The following is a 27,966-nucleotide window of genomic DNA, read 5'->3' as shown; positions in this document are numbered from 1 at the left end:
GAGCTAAACCCAGTGTCCTCGTCCCTCACGTTGGCAACACCTCCGGGGTGCCCTCCGAGGATGGATTGGATACTGAGAGTTAGTGGACCATGTTACATAGGTCAAAAATCACAAAGCCTACGTTCCATAGTCTACCATCTCTTCAGGAACCATGGAGTGGTGCTGACCCCAGACCAGGGCTTGCCCCTGAAGTTGGTGTCACTTCCAGAAAGCTTTCTGAGGCCTGATTTGGCACTGGGAAGCAGACACGTGGTGACCATAAATGAGCCCTCCTCGAGTGTGGGGGGAGCGGTGCTGTTGGGAAGAGGCGCCTCTACCCTCAAGTAGCACCTCTCCCGGGAAGGCCATGCCACCTCGGAAAGACTGAGGAGAGGCCAGCCATGCAACGTTGGCCACGCTTCGGCCAAGGCATGGTCAACTATCTCTTTATCAAGGTGAAGGGCCGTGGTTTGCTCTGCATGGCAGGATGGGAAATTCTAAGGGCAGAACTCAGATGTGAAAGGGGGTCCCTCACCTTCTGGGTAACAACTTGGCCAAGCTGCCCCAAGCTAGGACGGTCCTTGCCACACCCTACATCACTGTGGCATATTCAAGTCACAGACCCGCATGAGCAGTGGGTTTTTCTAGCTCCTCCTCGACAGCTCCACCTCCCCCCAAGAGGCTTTCCCTGGGTCTCTCCATTCCCTCCCTCCCATAATCCAACTGTCAGTACCACCACCCTGTAGAAATGGAATGCACAGCCATGACAGTTGGTCTCCAAGGACAGGGCAAGGGCAGGCTCATGGGCAGCAAGGTGAGAAGACACAAGCTATCCTCCAAAGTCTTGAAACCCAGCACCGAGCATGTCGTCCCCCTGCTCACAATCCAGTTGTCGAAGACCAGACTCCTTAGGATGGCATTCAAGGCTTCTACCTCCCCATCCACTTCCTGCCCCAAGTCCTGACACCGCCTCAGCCAACTCAGCCCTTTGCACCCCCTGACCCTCCACAGCAGCCTGCCCGGACCTCTCCAACGACCCAATCCCATCTTCCATTCGGTCAGGCACAGAAATACGCTCATGTTTATGAAACACCCGCAAGGCGCTGGAGCTGTGAATAACACAGGGTCTCTGCCCTCCTGCAGCCTCCAGCTTAGCAGGGGAGACCCACACTGAAATAATTAACACAGAGCATGGATTTCAAAATGAAAAGAGGTCAAAGTGTTGTGAAGGAGCAGGGAACAGTTAGTAAGAAGATCCGACCAGTTAGGGGGAGCTTCTCAGAAGTAGTTTACAGTAAAAGATGAAAGATGAGGAGACTAAGCCAGGAAGAGAGGGGTAAGAGTGGACAATGCAGGGTGGAAGTGGAAGACCGGGTGGTGCACGGACCGGGTGGAGCACAATCCAGATGGAGAATGGACCAGGTGGAGCACGATCCAGGTGGAGCACGGACCAGGTGGCGCATGGACCAGGTGGTGCACTGACCAGGTGGATGACCCGTGGACCAGATGGGTGAAGCATGGTCTGGATGGAGCATGGTAACCAAAAGACCTGTGAATGGAGCATGGGGAGCCAGGAACATGCCAGAAATGAGGAGCTAGGGGGAGGCTAGGACATTCAGAGCCTTACGACAAAGGTTAAAGATTACAGGTTTTAGCCTCAGGCAAAGAGCAAGCCCTTATTAGCTGATAAAGGACGTGAGCTTCACATTTTTCTAAGACAGCTCTTGCTGATGTGAAAAGATCATGCTTCTGGGAGGCAAGAGTGGGACAGGAAGAGAGTCTAAGAGTTCAAAAAAGAGAGCGTAGCCTGGGCAGCAGAGGGCTCAGGAAGTGGGGAGAGTGGGCACATCTAAGAACAGTTAGGAAGAAGAGCCCGAGAGATGTGGTGATGCCCCAAGTGCAGGTAAGGAATGGTGAGCGATACAAAAGGGTCAAGAACCTGGGCAGGTACCTGGCATGGAAAGTAGGAGGGAAAGGCTCCACTTCCCGAGCTGGGGGAAGCCCGGATGAGAAGCAAGTGTCGGTGGGGGAAGAGTTTAGTTTGAGTGCACCAGGTCTGAAATGCCAGCGAGAGGCCCTAGCAATCAGATGGAGGCCACTGGTCATCTTAACGAAAGCTCCTCCAGGGGAGTGCTAGGGTCAGAAGCCAAATAAAAGTGAAATGCAGAGAAAGCACCAAGAGGGTGGCAGCTAGAGGGAGGAGGTGGCTTCCTGGGATTTTTCAGACTGAAGGCACTACAGCATGCTAAGAGCCAAGGGAAGCCTCCAGGAGAGCAGAAAAACTGGCCAAGGCAGTAGAAGGCTCTAGAGGAGCTGGAGGGTGGAGGGTAATGGAGCCCATGCTCAGGTGGCGATGTGCCATGCATCAGTGGCAGGTGGCTTCCTCCACTGGTCATCAGGGAAAGAGAAGCAAGAGAGCAAGGCTAATCGAGAGAAGCTGGGGGAGTTCTTTTGATGGCTTTTATTTTCTCTGTGTCCGTGATTGGAGAGGACGCCACTCATGTCTCCTCTTGGAATGGGAACTCCTCTGGGCGGGAAGGGGTCACACTGGCCTCTGCTTTGAATCCCCAGTGACCAGAACCAGACATTCTGTAGAATGAACAGCAAGAATATCAAGGAATGAAAGGATGGACAACTCTGAAGAGCAGCGATGAACCCTGAAAGCATCCCTGCCCCTCCTGGGTCTCTGGAGAAGCAGGCAAGCTCACCTTCCCCACCCGGCTCCCCAACACATGGACACCAGCCTGGACTGAGCATCCCCGCAGCTCAGACGGCTGGTGGCTGGTGGCTCTTCTCACTCTTCCAGACCGATGTCAATGCCCCACTCACCACCTGCCCATTGGCTTGGCCATTCTCTCAATGGCGCACGGATCTTCCTGCTCGTGTGTGCCCTCCTTGCTTGGCCTGATAGAATCACTAGGGTATTTGTCTGCTCCGCAGAGGCTCACCCTAGCACTGACTGGTCCACACATCCTCTCAGGCACTCAGCCATGAGCACGGACTTGCTAGCATCACCCTGGGTGGAGGCCGAGACTGCCCTGATTTACTGTTCTTACCTCTCCAGGGCTCACAGGCTTGGGGGGGAGAGGGACAGACACTCAACCCACGTGTTGATAAGACATCAGGGAAGTGCATGAAGTGCTAGGATTTCAGGCTTACAACTTCCATAGTCCAGAAACAACAAGGAGCTTCAGCCCCTACAGAGGCCCAGAGAAAGCAAAGAGAGGCAACTCCCTCCTCCCAAAGACTAGGGCACAGGGTGTAGAGGCAAACAGGAGACAGTGATGACTCCCCACCCCCTCAGACCTCATCATCTGGAAGCATGTAAACAGGAGGAATGGGGGGAAAAAACGATACACACTCATCTTAATAATTACACAAAGTCAGAGAACACTATTTCTTTCTTTCTTTTTCTTTTCTTTTCTTTTTTCTTTTACCATAGACCAATACGGATGTCAGTACGGTTTAAAAAAAAAAAAAAAAAAAACCCTGAAATGTAAACACTAAGACACTTAGAAAATGGTCATGTGCTCTCTGAATTACCAGAAAAAAATTTTAAAAAGAAAAATGTGGTCTGTATGATAAAAAGATAGCAGGAAAGAAAGGAAGGATGAAACAAATCAAACAAGCATTAGTGCAATTGTTTTAAGTCCAAACAAGACAATAGAAAAATAAAAAGGTAAGTGAGTTACACACCCGTAAAAAGAGAGATTTTTCAAGTCAAGGCAAAAGCCTCAAATCCAAAGTATCTGTTGTCCGTTTGAGACACACTTTAAAAAATGAACTAAAAAAAATTTCAAATCCAAGGAATGGGCACAGATAAGTAGGAAGGCCTCAATTTTCATGCATTTGGCTTTCAGGCAATCCACACTATCATGCACTGACATCTCAAAAACCACAAAATTTATGCAACAGTTGACTGCCAGCAATCAACTCCCCATCAATGGCACCCCCAGTTTTGCATATACAGCAATTTGTTCGATTTGTGCAATTGCCTAAATATCTCATTGCAGAAGCTTCCAAAGGATATTCTAAGGGGCGCCTGGGGTCCCCCATGCTTCTCTTGGAATGATGCCCACAGCTTGAGTTCACTGCCCAGCTCCAAATAGGGCAGTGCTGATTTGATCTACTTTACTTATTGGGCTTCTGGGTAATATGTGGTCTGAATAAAGCAGTTGGCTGCATTTGAGAACCAGTATTTAATTACAGTTTGCTCTTATTGTTTTGTAAAAATAAGTGAAAATGGAAAAAATAAAATTGCTGATATCTGTGGTAAAAGCATAGATGTCATATATACTTAAGAAATTAAGATGAAGATGGAAATCGTTAGGCAGGCCCAATGTGGCCAATCTCTAGCCTTGGTAGTTGTATTTAAGGCAGTCAACTATTTGTTTGAAAAGAACAAAATTAAAAAACATCTGTGGAATGCTAGAAATTGCCTAGAAATGTGCAGAATATTGAGCTCTCAAGGAGCAGAATACTTGGGAACATGCAAGTCTCTGGTTCAACTTCCAAAAAACAGTTTGCCTTGAATACAGACTTCCAGAAACAATTACATGGGAGTGTAGGGCAACCTAACTCAGGAACACAAAGGAAAATAAAGCAGAGGTGCCTCTGCAATCAATTTCAAGTACCCGAGAGCAAAATCATTAAACAGGTTGATAAAAACCACCTCTCAGGGGTGGAAGGTACAATCCACAACAATGATATAACATTCACAAACATTTACATTAGGAATAAAATAGCATCCAAAGGAAATGAGGGAACAGATAGAAACAGTTTTCAGGGCCCTCTCAAGTTCTAAAGACATCAAATAGGCAAAAAAGTAAATGATAAACAAATTCAGAGGCGAACAACATCATAATTAACAAAAAATGAGAAATAAAGAATAGATGCTTACTTCATCAATATTAAGTTATACTGTCCAAAAAGCTCTGACTCATGTAACAAAACAGATAAATGTTATAAACTCTTAGAATGAGATTAAGTTATGTTCATAGATCACTTCATTCTTTATGATGAAAACCCAAAAGAAGTGACTGAAAACTTAGTAAAACTAAATGTCTTTACATCAAAATCTGTACCCTATAAATGAGATGTACACCTTACTTTTGAAGGTCCATGGAATGTTTACAGAATTGATTATATAAAGCACAGAGAAGACATCCATAAATTCCCCAAATAGGATCTATATATCCACATTCTCTAGCCACAATGAAATAGAACCACAATTGAATAAAACAAGATAAGCAACGCACAACTCAAGTCAATTAGAAATTAATTTAAAAATAATCTCTACTTTTGCACATTTAATTCAGATAATCATTTCTTCTAAGAACAAGAAGAAATGAAAATGCATAATTACAAATATTTTTAAAAATTTTAAAAACTACATAGTAAAACTTAAGCAGTCAACATTGCAAGCAGAGGCAAATTCATACCATGAAATGTTTTCATTATTTAAGAAGAGTAACATAAGGAATATATGGACAGACCCACAACACAAGGTTCAGGAAAAGCAGAAGGAAGGAATCAATAAAGATAAAGGCAGATACTGTTGAATTTGAACACACACACACACAAACAGTTGAATTGATAAATAATTCCAAAAACGAATTTTTTTGAAAACCTCTAATAGGAACACTCCTCTAGCTCATCTAATAAAAAAGAGATAAAGTACACATACACAAAATTAAGAATGACAAAGGTGATATAACCACAGAAATGGATCTGAAAGTTATAAAAATACTATTTATAGCTCTATGCTAAGAAGTTTTTAAATTTCAGAAAAATCTATTATTTTCTAGGATTAATAATAGGTTTTAAAAATCACTGAGCACTCACTATGTGCCAGACAAAGTGCAAGGTACTTTATCTCTTTGATCCTTACAGTGGCCCTCTTAGCTACAGGCTCTCATTTTAATCATTTAACAACTGAGGAAACTAAGAATTAGGAAGGAGACATGGTTTTCCCAAGGTCACAAGGGAAATGACAGAGCAAGAATTTGAACCCAAGTTGTCTGACTCCAATGCGTGTACATTTAAATGCTGAGCTGTATTATAAAAAAGAAGCATATATTCTACAGATGCAAAAAATAGGAAGAATCCAATAAATACAGAAGAAATAGGACAAGTTGTCAAAGGATTATCCCAGGAGAGTTATATGGGTGAGTTCTTTCAAGCTTTCATGGAATAGATCATTCAAATGATGTATATATGGTACAGAATACAGAAAAAGATGGAATGCTCCCTAATTCATTTTACAAAGCCAGCATAACTTTGATACCAAAACCAACAAAAAAATAAATTTGAAAAGTCCTAAGTGAAATCCTAACAAATCATGTGGTATATTAAAGAACATACTCCATAACTAGGTAGAATTTGATCCGAAAAATGTTTCAAAGTTATGAAACATTATTATAATTCATTGCATCAACAAGTCAACACAAATATCTCCATATATTAATCAAGAAAGCATTTCATAAAGTTCTAAATCCATTCCTGATTTTAAAGTCATATATGAACTAAAATGAAATACTTCATTAACATTATGAAAAACATATACCTGAAATATTTGTTATCATACTTAACAGTGAACGAGAAACAAGATGAAGATTTCTATTTTCAACAATTTAATGTTTTGGAAGATCTAGCCAATGCTATAAGACAAGAAAGAGAAATAGAGGAGATTAAAATATCGGAAAAGGGGCAAAATTTGTATTATATAGAAGTGAATGACTTTTTACCTAGAAGTTCCAAAACATTCAACTAAAAGCTTGTAGAAAAATGAAAGAATTCAAGGAGACATCCAATAACAATAAATATGCAATCTCTTCCCTACATGCTACTAGTAACCAGTTAGAAAATATAAGGAACAAATTCACAATAGAAACATGTAAGCAATATTTAATTCCTCAAAATAAACTTAAAGATGAATTGTGAATTTGTCAAATTTGACAGTTGTGAAATATATATATATATACTATATATATATTACTTTGAAAGATTTTACAAAGCCCACGTATCAAAAATTACAAATTCTCTTTAATTTACAATTTTATGAAATTCCACAGAAAAACTATAAAAATGTCTTTAACTTCCCAATATCACTAAAATTCATCTAGAAAAATAAACAAGTGAGACTAATGAAGAAAATATTGAGATATGTGAATGAAAGACTATTGCTACCAAATAATAATACATATTATAGCAATATTGTATTAAAACAAAGCAATACTAGCATAAGAATAAACAGATTGATTGAATAATAGAAATCCACAGCAAGAACATAAACTATAAAAGTATCTACCATGTGGTAAATATGGAAACAGAACATATAGTTATTTCTTACAATAAATAAATGATTAAAGATTCAAATATAAAAGATGAAATGAAAGAACTAGAAAAATTAAAAGTGCCTATGTAAGCTCAGGGTGGGCAAGGCTTTTCTAAGGAAAAAGAAAGCATAAGGAAATATTGCTGATAGATTTTTAGAACATAAAAATGTTTTAAATTAAAAAAAATGAAAAACCCCATGAGTAAAATGGAATGGCAAATGAAAACAGCAAGGGGGTGAGGTGGGGGGGCATCAGTAATACGTGATAGAAAAAGTTACTGTTCTTATTTTAAAAGTCTTCTGAAATAAAAATAAAACAGGAACACACTAATAGAGAAAAATGAGTAAATGACTTTTAGTTCAATATGGTGAATTAATAAATACAGATGTTCACCTGCCTTCCCCTTAAAGATGTGTTAAATGGGGGTGAAGAGATTTTCATTTTGAGATAAGCACACAGGCACAAAGACAGGAAGACAAGAGTGGAAACTGATTCAGAAATGGGAAAATCAAACTTAAACTGGCTCTGAGGACAGTTGAAATAAAATCTAGTGTATTCCATGGGACCCACAGAAGTCTCAGGAATTGATGGCACCAGGTGCCTCGATGTGAAAGGGAAATCTAAGCCTAAATAGGATGAATTGACTGAAAGTCTGTTTAAGAAGGAGGCAGGTCCCCAAATCCTCACCCACAGTGCAGACCCTTCCCTGATCCTGAGGGAAGAATGAAAATGTGTTACAACAGAGAAAATAATGCAGAGGTGACTGACACAGAAACACCATGCATAGCTGAGGGTAAGAGTTCTAAATTAAGAAAAGAAAGAAGGGAAAAAATTTTAAGCTGGATGTCAAGACCCCATCCCCTGTCTTCCTCCTCAAACCTCCCAGGGCACTGGCAGCCAGATATACTCTAGACCAGAAACTTAAAAAAAAATCTTCTTTGGAGCATCTAAGCAGTCCAAAAGAAAGAGTTTAACTAAATATGGGGTGCACTAGGCAGCTCATGCTACAGTAGAGCCCACAACTCACAAGTCCAAACTAGATCCTCAGTTTGAATGCTGAGAGCTTCCAAACAGCTCATTAGTGGATTTGTGTGTGTGTGTGTGTGTGTGTGTGTGCATCTACATCTATACAATGATCTGTATCACTAGAGAGTTGAGAAAAGCATATAACATGGAAGTCAGAGACACATATGCTTGGAGACTCCATAGGAAGACGAAAATTTCAGCAAAGTTACCATTAATATTATCAGGGATATCAAATATTATCAGGAATATCAAATCAATCACATCCATGAAACAAAATGTTATAAAATAATATTTAGAGTATAATAAAAGATCTGGCGTGTAAGAGATTGTGGAAATGAGAATAGGTTAAAAAATAAAGACAGAGAAATTGCTCAGAAAGAGAACAAAAAAAAAAAATCAAGGGTTGAAATCAGAGGGAAAAAAATGTGGGAAAATATAAGAGAACCAGTCAAAGAGATCCAACATACAAAATATAAAAGTTCTAGAGAAACAGATGGAAGTAAGTTATCCAAAGATTGTTCAAAAAATACGTCTACAGTAAGTTTCAGATCAAAAGAGCCTAGCAGGGATGCGTAGGTGGCTCAGTGGTTGAGTGCCTGCCTTCCTGGAGTTTCAGGATCAAGTCCTGCATTGGGCTCCTGCATGGAGCCTGCTTCTCCTCCCTCTGCCTATGTCTCTGCCTCTTTATGTATCTCTCATGAATAAATAAATAAAATCTTGTGCTCGCTTCGGCAGCACATATACTAAAATAAATAAAATCTTTTTTTAAAAAAAGGGGGCCTAGCAGAATGGATGAACATAGATCCATATCAAGATGCATATGCATGAAATTTAAAACACTAGAAGACAATGAGAAAATCCTACATATTCCAGAAAGGGAGAAAACAAAGATCACATCCAAGGGATGGGGAATCACAAAGGTTTCAGACTTCTCACCACCAGCACTAGAAGTTAGAAGACAATTATTTATGCTGTTTCAAAATCTGAGGGGAAGAAAGATGACCGACCAGAATTCTATACCCAGCCAAACTATCCATGTCATTGTGAAGCAGACATTCTTTTCAGATGAGAAAAGTCTTCAAAAATTTACCTCCTCTGAACCCTTTCTGACATAACTGCTAGAGGATGCACTCTAGCAAAACAGAAGAGTAAATGAAAAAGATAACCCAGGATTTATGAAATCAGGGATCCACCCAAGGAGAGAGGATCAAGGGAATCCCTGGGAAGAGAATGAGAGCCCAACCATGAAGCTCAACCAATCCAGAACAGAATAAGCAAGAGGGCCCCAGGAAGAGATTTCTTCAGAAAGACAAAACACACGTGTATTTTTTATTTGTATTTGAATGTATTGAGAGGCTTGGAATAAATCTGTGATAAGTTCACTTAAAACTAACCAAAGAAACAAACACCCAGATAATTATTAATTCCAAAGAAAACAAAAAGTTTAGAAGGAGAGGTAAATGATCATAATGCTGCTGCTCGGCTGTCAAGAGTGTTTCCATGGTTATAATAATGTAAACACTGAATACTGACTAAATCAAAAATATAAATCAAATATATGAGGAAGATGGGGTAGAGGTATGCTCGTGGATGGTGAGGCCAAAGACTCATGTTCTGTGGTTGAAAAATCAAGATAACACCCAAGCTTAAAAATAACTTGAAAAGTAGAAAAACAAGAACGTTACTTAAAAAAAATGTATATAAATGTCAAAAGAATGAGTTAAAAGAGTCAAAAGCAGGAGCAGGGCATGGGGCCAGGGTTGGGGGTGGGGGTACTGGTACTTCTACAACGGGCCTATAGAACTATTTGACTCTTAAAATGATATAAATGCAGGACTTTTACAAAAATAAAACTCAGAGAAAGATGAAAAATGCAAGGAACCTGAACTGGCAGTTCAGATACTAACCCAGTAAAGATATGGGGGAAATGCTATGATCACAGGTAATGAAAGAACTGACAATGATGGGTGTTAACAAATTGGCAAATGTCAAAACCTCGATAATTCCCATGGAAACAGGCACTTAAACTAATTCTGAGATTGCAAATTGGTACAAAGTTTAAGGAGGGCAAGTTGGTCATAAAATGCTCACATCTCTGGCATGGCCATTCCACTTTCAAAATGAACTTCCGAATACATTGGACACATATGTGAGATGAATGAAGATGCTCACCCCAACTTACACAATCCAACTGTGATAATTATTTAAATATCTGATAAGAGAGGACCTATTAAATCAGTTAGTGGATAGTAAATTGCTAGAATGCTCCATAACCACTAAAACATCACAAGCTAGAAAATTACTTACTGGCATGGGAAGATATTCAAGATACAGAGTTAAGTGAAAAAAATAGCATGACAATAATGAACCCAATCGAAAATATACATACATGATATTGTGTATAAAAACACACGCACACAACCACACACGCACTCACATCCATGTGCACTCACCACTCGTGTAGGTTACAGCGGAAAACAAAAGACCAGAGGGCGGTCATTAAAATACTGGCAGTGTTCAACTTTGCATGATTGGGATGAGGGTAATTCCTATTTTTCACTTTATTGTTTTTAGTATTGTACAAGCTTTTACAATAAACATGTTTTTCATTTGTAACGAGAAAAAATACTATTTTTTGGTATTATTGTATGCAATACATTTTAGTTATTAGTGTAGTGTTTTATGGGAAAAACTCACATGGCTCCATTGTTTATTGCATTTTCCATTATAGTCATGAGTTAACAAAATGCAATTTTATGCATAATTTTTAAAAGAAGACTCATTTGCTGCCAGGAGCATGAAGGTTAAGCTGAGTCCCAACTCAAGCTGCCAAAAAGGAGTCTGGTGGCCAGTCAGCTGTGAAGTGAACACGGTCCCTACCACTTGGATGGGACCAGGGACCAGGGACCAGGGACAGCTGTCTGGGGTCGACCCCTACTGGCCTCACTCCTTGCCTGCACACTCTCTAGTGCAGCCATGGGCAACTTCTAAGTGGCTTATGTGGCCAATCTGCCCTCCACGCAGAGAGGCAGCTGCCAGAAACAGCCCAGCCTCTGCCTGACAATGCCCTGGATGGGCAGTGCGTGCATTCCGGCCCCTCCGAGGCCTTTACACATGCACCGGGTCCATGTTGGATCACCTATAGTCTTCATATTGCCTAGACCATGTGTGGCTCTTCATCATGGCATATATGCCTTTTAAGGTACAACCAGGAAAAAGCAGAACTCACCCAGTGAAGCAAGTGGTGCCCCCATCAAAGGTGGTGGTCCCCGGGATAACTCATGCTCAAGAAACCACTCCTCCATGGCTCCCTGTGGATGGATGACCTTCCAAGACAAAAGGGCCATGTCACAAGACCAAATCTAACCCGTATGAACATGTCTGACTCACAGGGTAGGGGTAACTGGCAAACACTCACAAAGGGTACTTGGGGAATGGCCAGCATCAGGGACACACAACAGCTGGATCAGAGCTGGCTGTTGCCCTCCAGCCACTCAGAATTACATGGGAAACAAACAGGTATGAATGCAATGTGGGAGTTCCATGCAGGGCAGATCCCGAGCACCTCTGGGTCAGAAGACCCTCCCAGAGTGACAGAAAGGACGGGGTCATACATTCAGTGTTGCAACTTTTTCCTTCAGTGGTCTATCCTGAAATTTTTCCACATAGATACTCTTGAGGAAAAAAATGTGATTTGTTTTTGTTGTTGGGTGTTTGGTGTCACGTATTGTGGTTTATCATATTTAGGTTGTTTTCCAACTTTGATCTGTGATAAAGCTCCTTGTGCTGAATATGTGTGTGATTTTCTGGTTATTTCTCCAAATTGCTGGGTTATAGAATATGAATATATCATTTTACCTTTTTTCACAACTTTTAAATCTATAGAAAAGTTGTGAAAATAGTATATTAAATTCCCATAGTTCTTCAAAAAAGAATAAAAAAGGAAGGAGGGGTGGATGGGCATCTCAAGACGCTCAGGCTGGGCAAGGTGAAGGAGGGGAAGGAGGCAGGACAAGGAACTGTGGGGCCCGCCTCGCAGATCAGAGCCTTCAGATTCCCACCTGTTGAGTTACTGCTGTTGCTAGTATGACTATTATTGTCGGTGACCCCGAGTCCCCCCAGGAGTAAACCAAATTATCAATTATCAATTATTATTAAACTTTCATTATCTTTATTTAGCTGTGAAGGGCTTAATGCCCATCCATAAACCCTGCATAGCACCAACCCAGAGCCAGACACTAACTGACCTGCAGCCCCCTGTGCTGGGTGGCTGTTCCTATAGCTGCCAGCAGTCCTGACTCACGGGCTGAGACCCACCCCCGGCTATGCCCCGATCCTGGATTCGGAGCTGTGCTTGGGCTGCTTACTGCCTTGCCCGTTTTTGGACAGTTCTAGCCACACCATTCCTTGGCCGCTCTCCTTGCAGGGACAGAAGTGGGCTGGTCTCAACAACAGATGGATGCCCCCCAGTTAACACAGCCCCTAAGGTCATGGCAGGGGGACTTTGGGGGCAAGCGGGCATCCAGTGGGCTCTGGTAGGGAGCAAGCTCAGGTGGGCTAAGGGTGGTCCCGCCCCCACTCCCCTGATGGGCCAGGCCAGGAGCGAGCTAGCTCTACAGCCTGTACGTTCTGTGTATTTTGAAGCATGCCATTAGGGGCAACTGTCAGGAGCAGGAAGGAGTTTTCCAGACACTGAAGGGCTTTTACAAAGGTCACTTAGCTATAAAAGTTTGTTACGTTCTTTGGTCCTGATGAGCAAACCATAAACATGTACTGCCAGGCTCTTAGGACCCAAGCCTCTAACATGAAGGAGGACGGTGCCACCAATCTCCCAGGTGGGACAACAGACATCTGGGCTCTGAGTTCAAGGCACCCTTCTGCTGCACCTGTCCATCCTGTGCATTCAGGGGAGGCAACAAGCGCGGGAGCTGCTGTGAGGGTGTGGGACACGCCCTAGACTTGGGGACATCGCTGGGCTCACTGTACTCATCTGAGCCTCAGTTTCCTTTTCTGCAGTGGGGGACTGATGATGCACCCTCTGTGGTACCAGGAGTCCTCAGTGAGATGCAAGGTAGCAGCACCCACCTACTGGGGCCAGCTCTGGGGGAGATGGGGGAGGGGAAAGGAGGGGTGGACGCCCTATGAGCATCTCCCTCCTTGTTTCTCTAATACCTTTCCAGTGCTTTCTAGCTCACGAAACCCCTTTATTTTGTGCCCCGCTGCCCCCCAGAGAACAGCCATCACACAGGAGGCCTCATCAGCCAACCAACACCAGCTCCCCACTTCCATTCTGCCTCTCTCTCCTCCCAGTAGGAACCCAAGTCTGCATGCAGCACGGGCCCCGGGAAGGGGTGACTGAGGAGATATGGCCCTGGGAGGAGCCAGGAGACCCACCAAGGGAAGGCCTCGGGCCAGAGGGTCCCAGGCCACTCCCATCGTCTTCTGTGGCTCGAGGGGAATGCATCCACCTTTGGGGGGCCACCCCTACACTTCGAGTATGGCTTTCCCAAGGTGGATGAGCTCCCACCACCTGCATAAACAGCCAGACCAAGGAATGTGGGCCCACGGCTCACCAGGGTACAAAATATTTGGATAGGTGACGTGCAGAGCGGCGGGATCAGGAGGGCAGGAGGAGGGCCTATACGAGGGGTATGTATAGGAAGGCTGAGCAAGAACACGAGGGGCAGGGGCCCAAAGCTGCAGGGAAGCAGCAGGGGACCCCAGGGGCACAGGGGGTTGGACGAATGCCTCTTTAAAAAGTCTGAACTCTGGCCTGGGGAGGTTCCCCAGAGAACCCCATGGTGGGCCCGCCAGTAAATGAGGCCAGAATCCCAGGGGCACCCAGGAGGCAGCAGAGAAGAGGAGGCCCCTGAGGAACGAGAGGCCATGGCAGGGACACATGTGCCCAGGCCTGCCCTTGTCCCCTCTGGACATCGGCCAGCAGCCCCGGCCGGTGGGGACCACTGGCTCCTGCTGACACCGGGAACATCTGCAGGGGCACAGGGTCCGGCCCCTGCCAAGCTAGCAGGACTGTCTTTTATTTTATTGTGTTGATCTGAGGGAAAAGAAAATATAACAAACCGGTCCCCAAGTGACCAGTGAGGATCAAGGGCCTGGAGGACAGTGAGGAGGAGGGGTGGGACCAGAGTCCAAGGGAGAGGCATCTTTCTTCCTCCCCACCCCCACCCCCTACAGGATAGACAAAATGGTGATGTGGAGACTCCTACCATCATCTTTCTCCCGTGTTTACAGATGGGGACACTGAGACTGGGCAGCTGTTGGCTCCAACCCAAGTCTCAGATGGAGGGAAGAAGGACATGTCACCCTTTGTGAAGGTCCTAGGTAGCCACTGAGGCCCAGTGAGCGTGGTGGGCCGGTGGAGGGGGTGCTGGCTCAGGGGGCCCGGCAGGAGGCCACCCACCGTGGGGAACCCCAGCTCAGGGGAGAGCTCTATGGGGCACGGCACGCAGCAAGACTTCTGCGGGACAAATGAATGAAACTTACTTCTTACAGATCAGGAGCCCGGAACATGGTGACTTTGAAGACACAGACCACTCTTCCCTGGCAGAGAAAGACAAATGTCAACAGAGAATGAAAGGCCACACATCTCCCTGTCCTAGAGGACAGTCCAGGGCCTGGGCTCACTCATGGCTCAGCAGGGACAGTGGGACAGCCCGTCACAAGGGCTCAAACACTGAGACCCCTTCTCTGGGGCCTGTGTGTCCCTGTGTCCCCCCGCCCTGCTGCACCTGTGACTCTGGGGTGCCAGCCTCTGCCACCACTCTGGGAAGTGGGAGCCCCGAGCCCCGAGTCACGACTGCCCTCCCCAGGCCTCTCCACACTGAGGAACTGATGTCACCTGTCTCTGGGGGAAGCAGGGCAACTCTTGGCTGTGCCTGGTGACGACAGGCATGATATAATGTTTTAATAATAATATAATATAATGTTACCCTTTCCATCAGCGTCAGGATGCCCAGGCTCCCGTGCCCGGCCCCACCCGGAACCGCCCACCCTCCACGGGAAGGTCGAACCCTAAGCTGGGCCTGCCGCTGAGCATCCCGGTCCCAGCTAGCACCACATTCTCGGCCTCTCCATTCCAGGACCAACTCAGACTCCCCTCTGGCTCCAGGAGGGTTTGAGGCCTCCGCCAAAAGCTTGGAGGAAGAGCTGATGGGGCTGAGCAAGCTCACTCCAGTTTCGTTCGAGAAGCAAAACCGAACCGCGGAATTCTGTTTGCAGACCATGGGCCTGCTCAGTGACAGCTGAAGGTTTGTTTTCAATCTTCACTTCCCTGCTTTGCGAGGAGGCCCCAGCGACCCCCACAAACCAGACCCGGCTCTGGCCAGTGGCCACGGGGTTTCAAATTTTCAAACAGGCCTTTTGCAAGACGTTCAGTTTCAAGCCCTGGTCCAATTGCCCACATCCTGTCCAAACGTCCTGGGGGAGTGAGATTTATTTAAGGAGGAATAAAATCTCCATGTTCATGTCCTTGAGTGAAAACACGCTCCGTCCCAGGCAATTTCAAGGATTAAGGTTACATATCTCTTAATGAGTCGCAGGCGGAAGGCAAAGTGGAGTTGGCTGGAGAAGAGGACAGGCCTCAGTAATGAGGAGGTGCTATTTCCCAGCTCTAAGGACCCCAGTTCTCTGCCAGGAATAGAATCTGCCCCAGAATGGCCTCACAATCCTTCTTATGTGCGTCCATTCATGGTCTCATTCAACCAGCTTCTGACAGATGAACCCACCACTCTGTACAGGTTTTGTCCCAGACAGAGTGGGGTCCAAGACACCCAAGACCAAGCACCCACCACCAGGCTGGGAAGGCGAACACCTACACCAAGCACAGGAGAGGTTTCTGAATGGAGGTCAAGTTCATGGCCATGCAACAGTTCCAAATGTGGGGTGACCCAATCCACCAGGGGGAGACAGGACAAGCTGTCCAACTACTGAGCAGTGTGAGGACAGGGTCAGAGCAGGAGCATGTGCAAAGGCACAGAGACGCAGATGCACAGACTCAGGGAGGGTCTGCAGGGTGCCACACAGGGTCAGGAGTGTGTGGTGGAGGCAGGATGGCAGGCCAAGTCATGAAGAACCTGAGCCCAAGCTCCTGGGCTTCTAGAACACAAAAGAGGGCTCTAGGGAGCATGGATTCTTTTTCATGCATTCTAGAAAAATCTAGAAGGATTGTACTAACTGCAGCAAAGAGAAAAAAAAACCAAAAAACTGGAAGAGGGGCAAAAAGGCCAATCTGGAGGCTGATGCCAGCCCAAGATGAGGGAAGTCTGGACTGGTGTGGTGGAAGGGATGCCAGAGGTGGCCTCTGGGACTCCCTGGAGACATGCTGATGGGGCAGGACTGAAGTCGGAGGTGGAGGGAGGGAGGCATCGGTCACGGTGTGCCGACTGCCAGGTGTGCTACTGAACACCCAAGGGATGCTAGTGACACTAGGGTTTCTCAGGCGGCCGTTTTAAGAGACTCAGAATGCCATGTGGTGGAGGGAGAAGAGATCAACATGTATTCCAACGTACCCTTGGTTTGTCATCTGTCAGTACTTCTAAGACAAAACCTTGGATATTGATGGGCAGCTCAAACCCTGACCCTCAGCGGAGCCATCCTTAACAAGCACAGGGCTTGCATGAGACGCAATGTTTGGCTGCTCACCACTGCCCAGGTAATAACCAAGCAGCTGCGACACAGACCCCACAGTCCACTCACCCCTCTTTCCTCCAAGGATCTCTGAGGACCCCCAAGACCTGATCGCAGGGAGCCACAGCCATCCACCAGTTCTGCCCGTGGCTGTGGCCCAGCCCTCTCAGAGCACCCCAGAACATGGAAGAGAAGCAGAGGGAGCTTGTCATGAGGGCCAGCCCAGCCCAGGCAGCAGGCAGGTCAACCAAGCTAATGGCAACTTGGCTTCATAGAACTCATCATGAGTGTAATAGAGGAATTTTGCAGGGAGAATTTGTTTAAAATCTATCTCTCAGCCAAGCCTAGGAGCTTCACAAGGGCAAAGAGAGGATATGGCTTTTTCTTGCCATTTATATGCAGCATCTGGCACCATAGAAAGAGCCCGATGTTTTCTGAATACATGAAAGAATAGACAATTAAATCACCAAACATTTTCTCAAGTCGACCTTCTGGTGGGCTACATGACACAGAGAAGACTCTATCCTCAAGGAGTTCATTCCCTTTGGGAGAAACCAGCAGGTCATAATGAACCCCATAACACGGGCTCCATCAGGAGTGTCAGGACGTACTGTGAGTACAACAGGGTGATTCTGGACAGAAGGACATGAGGAGCCAGGAAGACAAAGGGCTATGTGAGCGTGAGGCAGGTTACGGGTGATAGACCTTAGCATAAAGCTGAGCAATCATCGTTAAACACAGACTAGAATCAACTGGAAGCTGTTGACTGCTGTGAGATCCAAACAGCTCGTCCACCTAGCAGTCCTGGGGAATGTGAGAGCCCACGTCCCATCCCCAACATCCACACACTTGCCAGTCACACCTTTGATTCTAGCCTATAAGCCACCAATGGTCATCCTTCTGCCCACCCTCAGCATTTGGGGGACCCGGAGAGGCCAGAGGCTGCCCTGATGGGAGATAGCCAACCCAGAAGACTCAAAGTTAGGGTCCCAGATGCCCACAATTAAGAACAGGGGGAGATATCTACCTGATTTAGTCTGAAGTAGAAAGGCCAGTGATTTGAGCTGAGATCAATCGTCAGGAAGGAGAAGGCCATATTCCAAGCCAAGTGACCAGGTTCCATCACAAAGGCCAAAGGATGCAAAACCAGGAGTGAGATACGGAATCCAGGGTCGGGAGCCAGCAAGACAGGAAAGGGAGAGGAGTGGTTAATGTCAGCCATAAAGTGAATATAAAATTATAACATATAATGCAGGAGGGAGGGAGGATGTCATACAAGGGGTGGGGGGGTGGGGCAGAGGGTGGGTCTTGTGCAAATACCCCACATGGGGCAAAGGTGTTGCCAACTTACTTTTCTTGTCATCTGCCCCAGGCAGAATGGCACGTTATGCTGCCTTAAAGGTGCATGGTCTGGACTGGTCCATCCCATCCAAACTGGCATTCCTCCAGAACTTCGTTGGCCTCGCTATTCTTCTGGGACAGGGGAATCTGGGTATTACTTGGCTATCATTTGAGAGCTTTCAAATACATACAGCTGAAACCACCGATTACAGCTACTTCAGGTGATTTCTGAGGCTTCTGTTCCCTCCCAGGTACAATAGTGTGGGCCTTCTAACAAGCTCCCGCTGGACAAGGTTAATTCCCATAACAGCCATTACCCTCATCAAGCAGATGAAGCTGAGGCCAGAGATCCAGAGGCACTTCCCGTCTAACCCAGAGTCCTGCAACGACAACCAGAGGAAATCAGTTTGCTTGCACAGGCAAGGAGCAGGCCCACTTGCTGGAGGCATAAAAACAAGACCAGGTTATTTTCAACGTCCTGTCTTGGCAGAGACAAGAGCAGCTTTCGGGAAGACCCAGGGCTTCCATTCCCCCATGCCAAGCCAATGTTGCCCAAGGATGGGCCAATGTCCAGGACGGTCAGAACTGCCAGTATCCTGTCTCACTGTCTGGCACCGAACCTAGAAGCTGGACCCGAGGGAGAATGTGGACTTGCGTAGGAGGATGCCACAGACCATCTGACACACAGCGCACTTCCCCATAGAACAGTTCCCAGACTATGCGGTGAAGGGCCATCCTAGTTCCACAAAAGCACATGTATTTTTAGTTATTCATTAATTCATTCAGCAATAATTTACTGGGCGCCTCCTAGGCTCCGGGCCGGGCAGGCGCTGGGGATATGGAGAAGAATGTGACCTGGTTCCTGGCTCTCGGGGCACATCCGTTTAGTGATGACATGTACACAAATGCCGGTGATGGAGTAGAAGGGGCGGGTGCCCCAGTGGAGGCATTTACAGCGTGCCATGAGGTTGGGGTGTGGCTAGCTCTCTCTGGAGAGATCGGGGAATGGATCCCAGTGTGAGCTCACTCATGCCCTGCCTCACACGTGGATCACTGACTCACTCACTCATTTCTCAACTCACTGATTTACTCACTCATTCATTCAGTGAAGTTGTTCTTGGATTACATTCACATCCACTGACTCATTTACTCACTCGCTAATTCATTATTTTATTCACTCACCCGAATATCCATTCCATCCCTCCATCCACTTGCTAATTCATCCGCTCATTAATTTGTCTCATTCATGGACTTATTTATTTACTCATGGGTTAAATTATTCAACTTCTTCCTTCTTTCGCTAATTTATTAATTTCTTCACCCACTCAGCTTTTGGCTTATTAATTAATTCATTTGGTTACTCACTCATTGATGCATACATTGACTCATGGGTTCATTCATTCGCTCATTACTAATTAATTTTCAATTCTCTAGTAATTCAGGAGCTCATTCAGGGATTCACTTATTCATTATCTCATCCATTTGTGCACTCGTCCTTACTGAGTCCTTGAGCTGCTTGTCTTTCACTCATTCATTCATCACTCACTCATTCTCCTTCTGACAGTTTTACTTACACATGGTCTCATCCATGCATTAACTCATCAATTAATTCATCATACATTTATGCACATTTCGTTACTCAACTCATTGTCATGTGTTAACTCATTTGCATACTCTGCATTTTCATCAATATTTTCCCTTTGTTTACTCAAAGATTCAGTCATTCACTAACTCACTGCATCATTCATTCTCTATTTCATTCACCATTTATTCCATTTCTCATTCAACAAAGGTCTATTCATGTGCTCTGCGAGCTGGGCATAATGGGCAGCACAGTGGATAAGAAGGTGAAGATTCCTGACTTCCCAGAGCTCACAGCCTGGGAAGTAAGTTTTTCATCAGCCCAGGGGTCATCTCTCTCATAAAGCATCTGATACTTAACGACTGAGCTGAGGGCCCGCCTTCTGTGTTCCTGAAAACCCATGTACTTGCCCAATTATATTGAATTGTTACATTTATAAATTAGTCTCTACCTAATCCCAAAGAGCTACCTAATGACTGGAACTAAACTGGATTCGGATACAAGTGCTATGACCAACACGGAGACTCACATGGATTTGGGGCGATGTTTGTTGAGCTGAAATTAATAGCTTATTAGTTATTTTAGCACTCTCTCAGACATCAAGGGCCAGAAAATTTTAGAATAGGGAATTCCTGCCACTACCTCCAAATAAGTCATCAGTATTTGTGACTGAGACAGAGGAAAGAAATAATCCAGGTGAGTAGCATGCAAAAATATCTAAATTATACAACATGCAGACTAGTACTGCATGCTATTATATACTACTAAAACAAAGATAAAAGAGGTAAATGCTTTATTTCATAAATGTCCGTGGTGCAGACCTATAATAACTATAATCCTCATTTCAAATCACATTTTCACCACTGGTCCAGGATTTTGCCTCCTGTGATTTAATTTTTCCAAGATCGATTTATCAAAATAGTAACAGCAGCAGCAATGGTAATAGTAACATCCATGAACCCACCAAAGCAGAAGAATGAAAACAACGAATATTTTAGCAACTGTGTCTGTCCTTATTATACACAGAGGCAAAGATTAAATATTTTCTGTTAAATGGATCTCAGAGAAGCAAAATTGGGTTGATCCTAATTCTTGTTTCAGAAGATTTTACCATTGGGATACTCTTGACCACTTTAATTTTCTTTATGTATGGATTTTTCCTTGCTTATTAATTTAGTCAGTTACTCCTTTTCAAAAACAAAGTAACAGCAAAGAATTTATTTCTAAACAAGAGGGGAAATTTTTACTGGTAAGTCTCTCTACATACTCCTTAAACAGAGTAGTGAAATAATTGACCCAAGTGAAACAAATCCTTGTCTCATGAGTACTCACATCCTTTGCCATCAGTGGCCATCGTAATTTTTCTAGCATATTTGCTTTTAATTTGCTCAATTATTTATTATTTTTAATAAAGTAATAAAACCCAAAGAAAATACAATCAGCCCAAGGACAAGATCTTTGACTATGACCAGAAGGTGTCTATAATCTTCTTAATCTGAGAGAGAAAAGCCCAAATCTATTTTTTGAATGGAGATCTGTCTGTTGTTGTTATTTTATAGTTTTGCAAAATGAATTAAGCAGGACCTTGTGAGGATACATTCTTATCACTGGTCCATGCATGGTCTTCTTCAATTTCATTTCATGATTGCATGAAGCTAATTATTATTTTTAGATAATATAGTCATCCCCCATGAATAAAAAGACAAAACTGTAAATAAAAACTCAATCTACTACTTACCGTAATCTTTACTCTCCTTAGCCACATTGGTCACAGTCAGGGTCTTCATCATTAAATATAATGACTGAAGCAGCCAATATGTGGCCATTCAAGGGTACAAGGCAGACATGAGAAAGAATAAAATATATTCATCACTGGCTCATACTTGGCACACACTCATTTAGTTAACCATTTGTTCAATTTTAACTTTTTCTTTCTTCATAAATCAAACATATAGGAATCCTAAGAGCAGAACATTGACCATTAAATACCTTGGTCTAGCTGCTTCTTATGCAAAGTGGTAACAACTTAATCTACATATTTTTTTTCTTAATGGACCAATGTATATCAGAACTGAATTAGTAGCATTTCCTGTTTTATAACAAATCCTATGAATTGGTCCACATTTTGACCTATTTTTCTTTACCTTATCTGTTTATTGATCCATTCTTTTATTCACTAATAATATAAAATCAATATCCATGATTCTTAAACTTTCCTGAGATCATTCCCCCAAAGTCATACACTAGTTCTTTTTTTGCATTGGACCTCAGTGGTTCAAAAAATGATTGATCATAATTTTTATTCAGATGCATTCCATTCACATCATCGGTCCAGGGGTGGCCCTTCTGCCTTTACCTTTTAGATATTACACTGAACCATTTTTAGGTGTTATAGTGAATAACCATATCATCCTATTCAACAACTAGAATACTGACTCCTGAAATGAGTAACAGCCTAGATCTTTATCAAGAGAGGAATGTTTAAATAATCAGTGGGACTAAATAAATAAATAAATAATCAGTGGGACAAACAAAATGAGACTGGAAGTTTTGAAATGGATGAAAAAAGCTAAGTTTTTTTACTTGAACTTCATTTGTGCTACATTGGATTAATTATAAGCTGTGGTTCATAATAGATTCGCATTCTTGGTCTATGCATGACATTTTAAAAGTTAATTTACATTTATTGTTTCCTTTCATTTTTGTTTACATTTTCCATATATATTTTTTATTTGAGTATAGCCAACACACAATGTTACATTAGTTTCAAGTGTACAACACAGTGATTCAACAATTCCTGGAGGGAATTATGTTAAGGAAAATAAGTCAGAGAAAGGCAAAGAGTGTATGATTTCAATTATATGTGTAATCTAAAAAATACACCAAAAGAATAAACAAAAATCAGAGTCAGACCTATGCATACAGGGAACAAACTGACAGTCACCTGAGAGGCAGGGATGGGATGGGCAAAATGGGTGAAAGGGGTGGGAGATACAGACCCCCACTGTGGAATGGACAAGTCACAGGGGTAAAGGCAGAGCATAGGGAATATGGTCAGTGGTATTGTAAGAGTGTTGCATGTTAACAGATGGAAAGTTCTTTTGGGTTTTTTTTTTTTTTTTTTAGATAATATGAAAACCCACAAACTAACCACCAAACCAAGAACTTTGTTACTTACGTAGGATGACATACTCCTTCCCTGCAGTGATAAGGCAAAGATCCTCATGATTGGAGAATAATTTAATTAGCTATGGTGCATCCATCCTGCAGAATGTAAAGAGGATGTTGACAAACCAGATTTGGGTTTTAATTGTCGAACATGAGGGAACCGTGACAGAAATTTCTCGGAAACAATGATGCATGCCACATTATTACATCTGGATTATGAATAGACCACCATTTTATTAATTAATATGTTAAGTTATCCATTTTAATAATATAATGAGCACCACTAAATAAACCACCCAGCAAAGAATGAGGAGTGCTGCAGATTATTGACTCTGGGTCTTGCACCCTCAGAGATAAAAGGTTAGAACTTCTTTTTTAAAGGGGTATGTGTTATGCTAGATCAGATTTATCATGAACCTTGGTTTGTAACACAATCTCATCATTGGTCCTTATGTGGCCTTCTTTGATTATATTCCATACTTTTTAATCATACAGCCAACCCTGAATACCCTAAATAGCCCCAACAAAGACAAGAATCTAGACTGTTACTCACACTGAATCAAAAAGGTCTTGATCATTACAGAATCATTTCAAGTGTGTCCATTCTGTAGAAGAAAGCAGATGAAGGAAAAAAAGGGAAAATAAATATGAATTCTTTTTTTTAATTTTTAAATTTTTTAATTTAAATTCTAATTGGAAAAAAAATAAATTCTAATTGGTTAGGGGCACCTGGGTGTCTCAGTGGTTGAGCATCTGCCTTCAGATCAGGTCATAATCCCAGGGTCCTGGGATTGAGTCCTGCATCAGGTTCCCCGTGGGGAGCCTGCTTCTCCCTCTGCCTTTGTCTCTGTCTCTCTCTGTGTGTCTCTCATGAATAAACAAATAAAATCTTTAAAAAATAAAAAAATAAAATAAATTCCAATTGGTTAAAGTATGGTGTAATATTAGTTTCAGGTGTACCATATAGTGATTTAACACTTCCATATAGAGGTCCAAACACATTCATCATTCTTAACCAGTACACTACCAGTCACTATCAATGATTCAAGCCTGTGAATTCTTTTCTTTTTTTAAGATTTTATTTATTCATGAGAGACAGAGACAGAGATAGGCAGAGGGAGAAGCAGGCTCCATGCAGGGAGGCTGATGTGGGACTCAATCCCAGGACTCCAGGATCACACCCTGAGCTGAAGGCAGGGGCCAAACCATTGAGCCACCCAGGGATCCCTAATTCTTTTCATTTATATCTTGCCTATTGGTTTATTCACTAATTTACTATTTACTCATGAAGAAATACATATGAATCTGAAAACCCCAGTATAAGAGCCTTGACATCCCTAATATCCATCTATAAAATCATTTCCCACAGACATCAGATCTGTTTCTTAAATCAGCCTCAGTGTTTCACATACGGACATCTCAACATAATGTTTCACATCATTCCCATGTTTATTACTAGGTCCTGTTTGGCTTTCTTTAATTATATTTCCTAGTTCATTTTTTTTAAGATTTACTTATTTATTTGAGAGAGAGAGAGAGAGAGCACACAAGCAAGGGGAAAGGCAGAGGGAAAGAGAAAATCTCAAGCAGATGCCCCACTGTGGTGGGAGCTCAACTCAGGGCTTGATCTTAAGACCTAAAGATCATGACCTGAGCCGAAATCAAGAGTTGAACACTTAACTGAGCCGCCCAGGTATCCCTATTTCCTACTGGTTAATAATGTATTCATTACTCTTAAATTGCCCAAACTGAGACAAGAACTCTGACTATTACTCACACACACTGGTCTCCATGCTCTTAAGACAACCATTGAGTTCGAGGCCATGACGGAATGCCAGAATTGGTGTAGCAGTGTCCATTCTGAGGAGTATAAGAGCAAGCAGAAAATAAAGTGTGACATCTTCTACCCATTGGTCCTTCGTATTTCACCTTTCATTTACTCAGCCATTTAATATTAATTTATTGTGCTATTTGCTTACTTTTCTCTTAATAAAACAAATGTCGAACTCACAATTAGTTGATTCAGAACAACAAAACTGATTATTACTTATCAGTACCTATGTAATCCTTAGCCAAAGGGGTAACACCCTTGGTCCATTTATTATCCATTCCACATAATATTAATAGTATTGCTTTCCTTACCACATCTTTCCATAATTTGAAATATGCCTCACTCTGTTTACCTTTAAGTATTTAAATTTTTTATTGATCCTTCCATTGATTCTTTTATATTAATATGATTATAATCTATGAGCCATAACTTTAGAAGCAAAAGATTCTTACATATCTCTAACATCTATCTATAGGATATTTTCCAACAATAAGAAGAGACTAGATTTCTATAGTATTAGTGTTGGACCTCAGAGTTCCAGACATGTAGTAGTCATCATCCATGACTCATACCGCCACCAGTGGTCATCATTGATCCAGACTTGGCCCTCATTTTAATTTGTGTCTACATGGATTTTATTAACTCATCAATAATATTAAAAGAAATACCTAAAGTCATAAAACATGAGAGTAAGATCCATAAGTATCTCTAACATCTGTCTATAGAAGTATTGCTCATGGCAATATACCTCTTTCATTAATTTATTTCAATGCTGCATGTAAAAATTAATCAAAACAATGCCTCACATCAACCCCATACTTATGCCAGGGCAATGGTTAACCTTCAAAATTTATATTTCATATTTTTAAAATAATATGTGAATGCCTTTAAAAAACAAACACTGAAACCAAGACAACAACCTTGACTATTACTCACATTGGTCTCCATGATCTTAATGCAGAGATGTAACCATGGAGCTCACAACCATAGAGGATGCTTACATCAGCTCAAGGGTGTCCATTCTAAGGCTTACAAGGCAGAGGAGGTGATAAAGAAAGGTTGAGACATTATCTGCATTGGTCCTTGCATTCCACTTTTTATTTAACCAGTCATTTAGGTAGTTATTTGGGATAACATTTTATCTTCTCTAAAGTAAACAGTATAGGTCTTGCCATTGACCCAGAACATGAGCACTGACTATTGATAACACTGTCTATATTATCTTTAGTTAAAGAGTAACACCCTTATGCCATTTACTTCCTAATGAATATCAGAGTTTTCAATATATATCAGCAGTATTTCTTGTCTCATCAGATATTTTTATAATTGAACAATGCTTAATGTTATTCATCTTTACCTATACATTTTTAATGTTCTTTCATTGATCCAATTGTAATAATAGTTTGAAAATGCATGAGCGCAAAGACCAAAATGAAAGCCTTGTATTCTTCTGACATCTGTTTATATAATCATTTCAAAAAGAGAAAATGGACTAGATCTCTTTTGGGTTGGACCTCAGAGTTCCAGACACGTAGCATTCATCGTATATGACTCATACGCCACCAGCCGTCATCATTGATCCAGGATTAGTCCACTTTCTCTTCATTCATTTCTATATTTATTAATTCATTAATTCACTAATCATACTTTTAAACTCCATGACTCATAAAAACTGAAAAAGAGTCCTGGTATCTCTAATCTGTATATAGAATCATTCTCATATCAATCTATCTCTCTCATTAATATCCTTAGATTTTCATATACACATCCATTGATAGAATGCTTCAAATCCACCCTGTATTTACCACTAGTCTACAATTGGCCTTATTTGATTATCTTTCAAACTTTGTTACACATTAAATACTCTTAAATAAAGAAATCAAACCAAAATAAGAACATTGATTATTACTCACATTGGTCTCCATGCCCCTAACAAATAGATGGAACCAGAAGCTCAAGACCATGAAAGATGCTTACATCCTCTCAAGTGTTTCCATTCTGAGGAGTACAGAGCAGAACAGATGATAAAAAAAAAAAAAAAATATATATATATATATATATATATATATATATATATATACCTTCTCTCCATTAATCCTTGCCTTTTAATTTAGACAATCATTTATGCAATCATTAATTTCAAGTATATTTATTTCATTTCCTCCTAAGAAAATAATTTTCAACTTGCCGCTGACCCAGGACATAAACGTTTGTCTGTAATTAATAATATATTTCCCCCAGCTTAAGAGGTAACTGTTATGCTGTTGGACTTCAGTGTTAACAATATATATTAATAGCATTTCTTGCCTTATCATGTATTTTTATAATTGGACATGCTTCATTCCACTTTTCTTTCTTTCTCTACTTCTTTCTTTCAATTCACTTATCGAGTTATAATAATGAAATGAAAAACAATGAACCCAAAGACCAAAAATATCTTTGTATATTCCTGATCTCTATATATAGAATCACTTTAAACAAAAGGAATGGACTAGATTTCTCTTCTGTCGGACCTCAGAGTTCCAGACACATATTCACCGTATACGACTCATACGCCACCAGTAGTCATCATTGATCCAGTATTGTCTCTCTTTTTCTTCATTCATTTCCATCTGTTTATTGACCATAATTCACTAATAATAGACCATAATTCACTAATAATAATTTGTAATCACTGTGATTCACAAAGACCCAAGAGGAGTTTTATCCCTAATCTTCATAATGAATAATTCTCATATCAATCTCTTTCATTAATTAACCTCAATTTTATATACATGCAATAATCAGTATAATGCACCATCTCAATCTCACATTTATCACTACTGTACAATTGGCCATCTTTTAAGTAATACTTTGAGTACTCTTTTTTTTTTTTTTTTTTTACGTTGAGTACTCTTAAACCACCCACCCAAACTAAGACAAACACTGTGTCTACTACTCACATTGGTCTCTGTGCTCCTAGCACACATAGGCAACATGGAGCTCGTGACCACAGAAGGTGTTAAATCAACTCAAGTGTGTCCACTCTGAAGAGTACAGAACAGAACAGATGATTA

The 27,966-nt window shown here is 42.3% G+C and overlaps 2 long non-coding RNA genes, 3 other non-coding genes and 1 pseudogene across 6 annotated transcripts; 1 reads left to right on the top strand and 5 right to left on the bottom strand.

Annotated features, from left to right (window-relative positions):
* The first annotated feature begins 386 nt into the window (after positions 1 to 386).
* Positions 387 to 15,830, top strand: LOC140640487 (uncharacterized). The gene is made up of 3 exons (XR_012037235.1): positions 387 to 1,515; positions 2,551 to 2,677; positions 14,856 to 15,830. It is a non-coding gene; the product is annotated as an uncharacterized lncRNA (long non-coding RNA).
* LOC140640486 (uncharacterized) lies at positions 14,841 to 27,966 on the bottom strand. 2 transcript variants are annotated; one of them, XR_012037233.1, is made up of 10 exons: positions 27,853 to 27,966; positions 26,824 to 26,908; positions 25,847 to 25,938; positions 24,857 to 24,939; positions 23,633 to 23,684; positions 23,090 to 23,175; positions 21,650 to 21,713; positions 18,647 to 18,709; positions 18,016 to 18,461; positions 14,841 to 14,903 (listed from the first exon to the last, which is right to left on the bottom strand). It is a non-coding gene; the product is annotated as an uncharacterized lncRNA (long non-coding RNA). The 2 variants fall into 2 exon arrangements; XR_012037234.1 differs by having other exon boundaries at positions 18,016 to 18,458.
* Positions 22,172 to 22,245, bottom strand: LOC140640777 (small nucleolar RNA SNORD113/SNORD114 family). The gene has a single exon (XR_012037410.1). It is a non-coding gene; the product is annotated as a small nucleolar RNA SNORD113/SNORD114 family (small nucleolar RNA).
* Positions 25,433 to 25,508, bottom strand: LOC140640720 (small nucleolar RNA SNORD113/SNORD114 family; annotated as a pseudogene).
* Positions 26,419 to 26,493, bottom strand: LOC140640718 (small nucleolar RNA SNORD113/SNORD114 family). The gene has a single exon (XR_012037359.1). It is a non-coding gene; the product is annotated as a small nucleolar RNA SNORD113/SNORD114 family (small nucleolar RNA).
* Positions 27,418 to 27,489, bottom strand: LOC140640732 (small nucleolar RNA SNORD113/SNORD114 family). The gene has a single exon (XR_012037371.1). It is a non-coding gene; the product is annotated as a small nucleolar RNA SNORD113/SNORD114 family (small nucleolar RNA).

Source organism: Canis lupus, chromosome 9 (assembly GCF_048164855.1).
Source record: "Canis lupus baileyi chromosome 9, mCanLup2.hap1, whole genome shotgun sequence".
Taxonomy (NCBI): domain Eukaryota; kingdom Metazoa; phylum Chordata; class Mammalia; order Carnivora; family Canidae; genus Canis; species Canis lupus.
The sequence above is the reverse complement of the archived record's forward strand: the minus strand, read 5'-3'. Positions and strand labels throughout refer to the sequence as shown.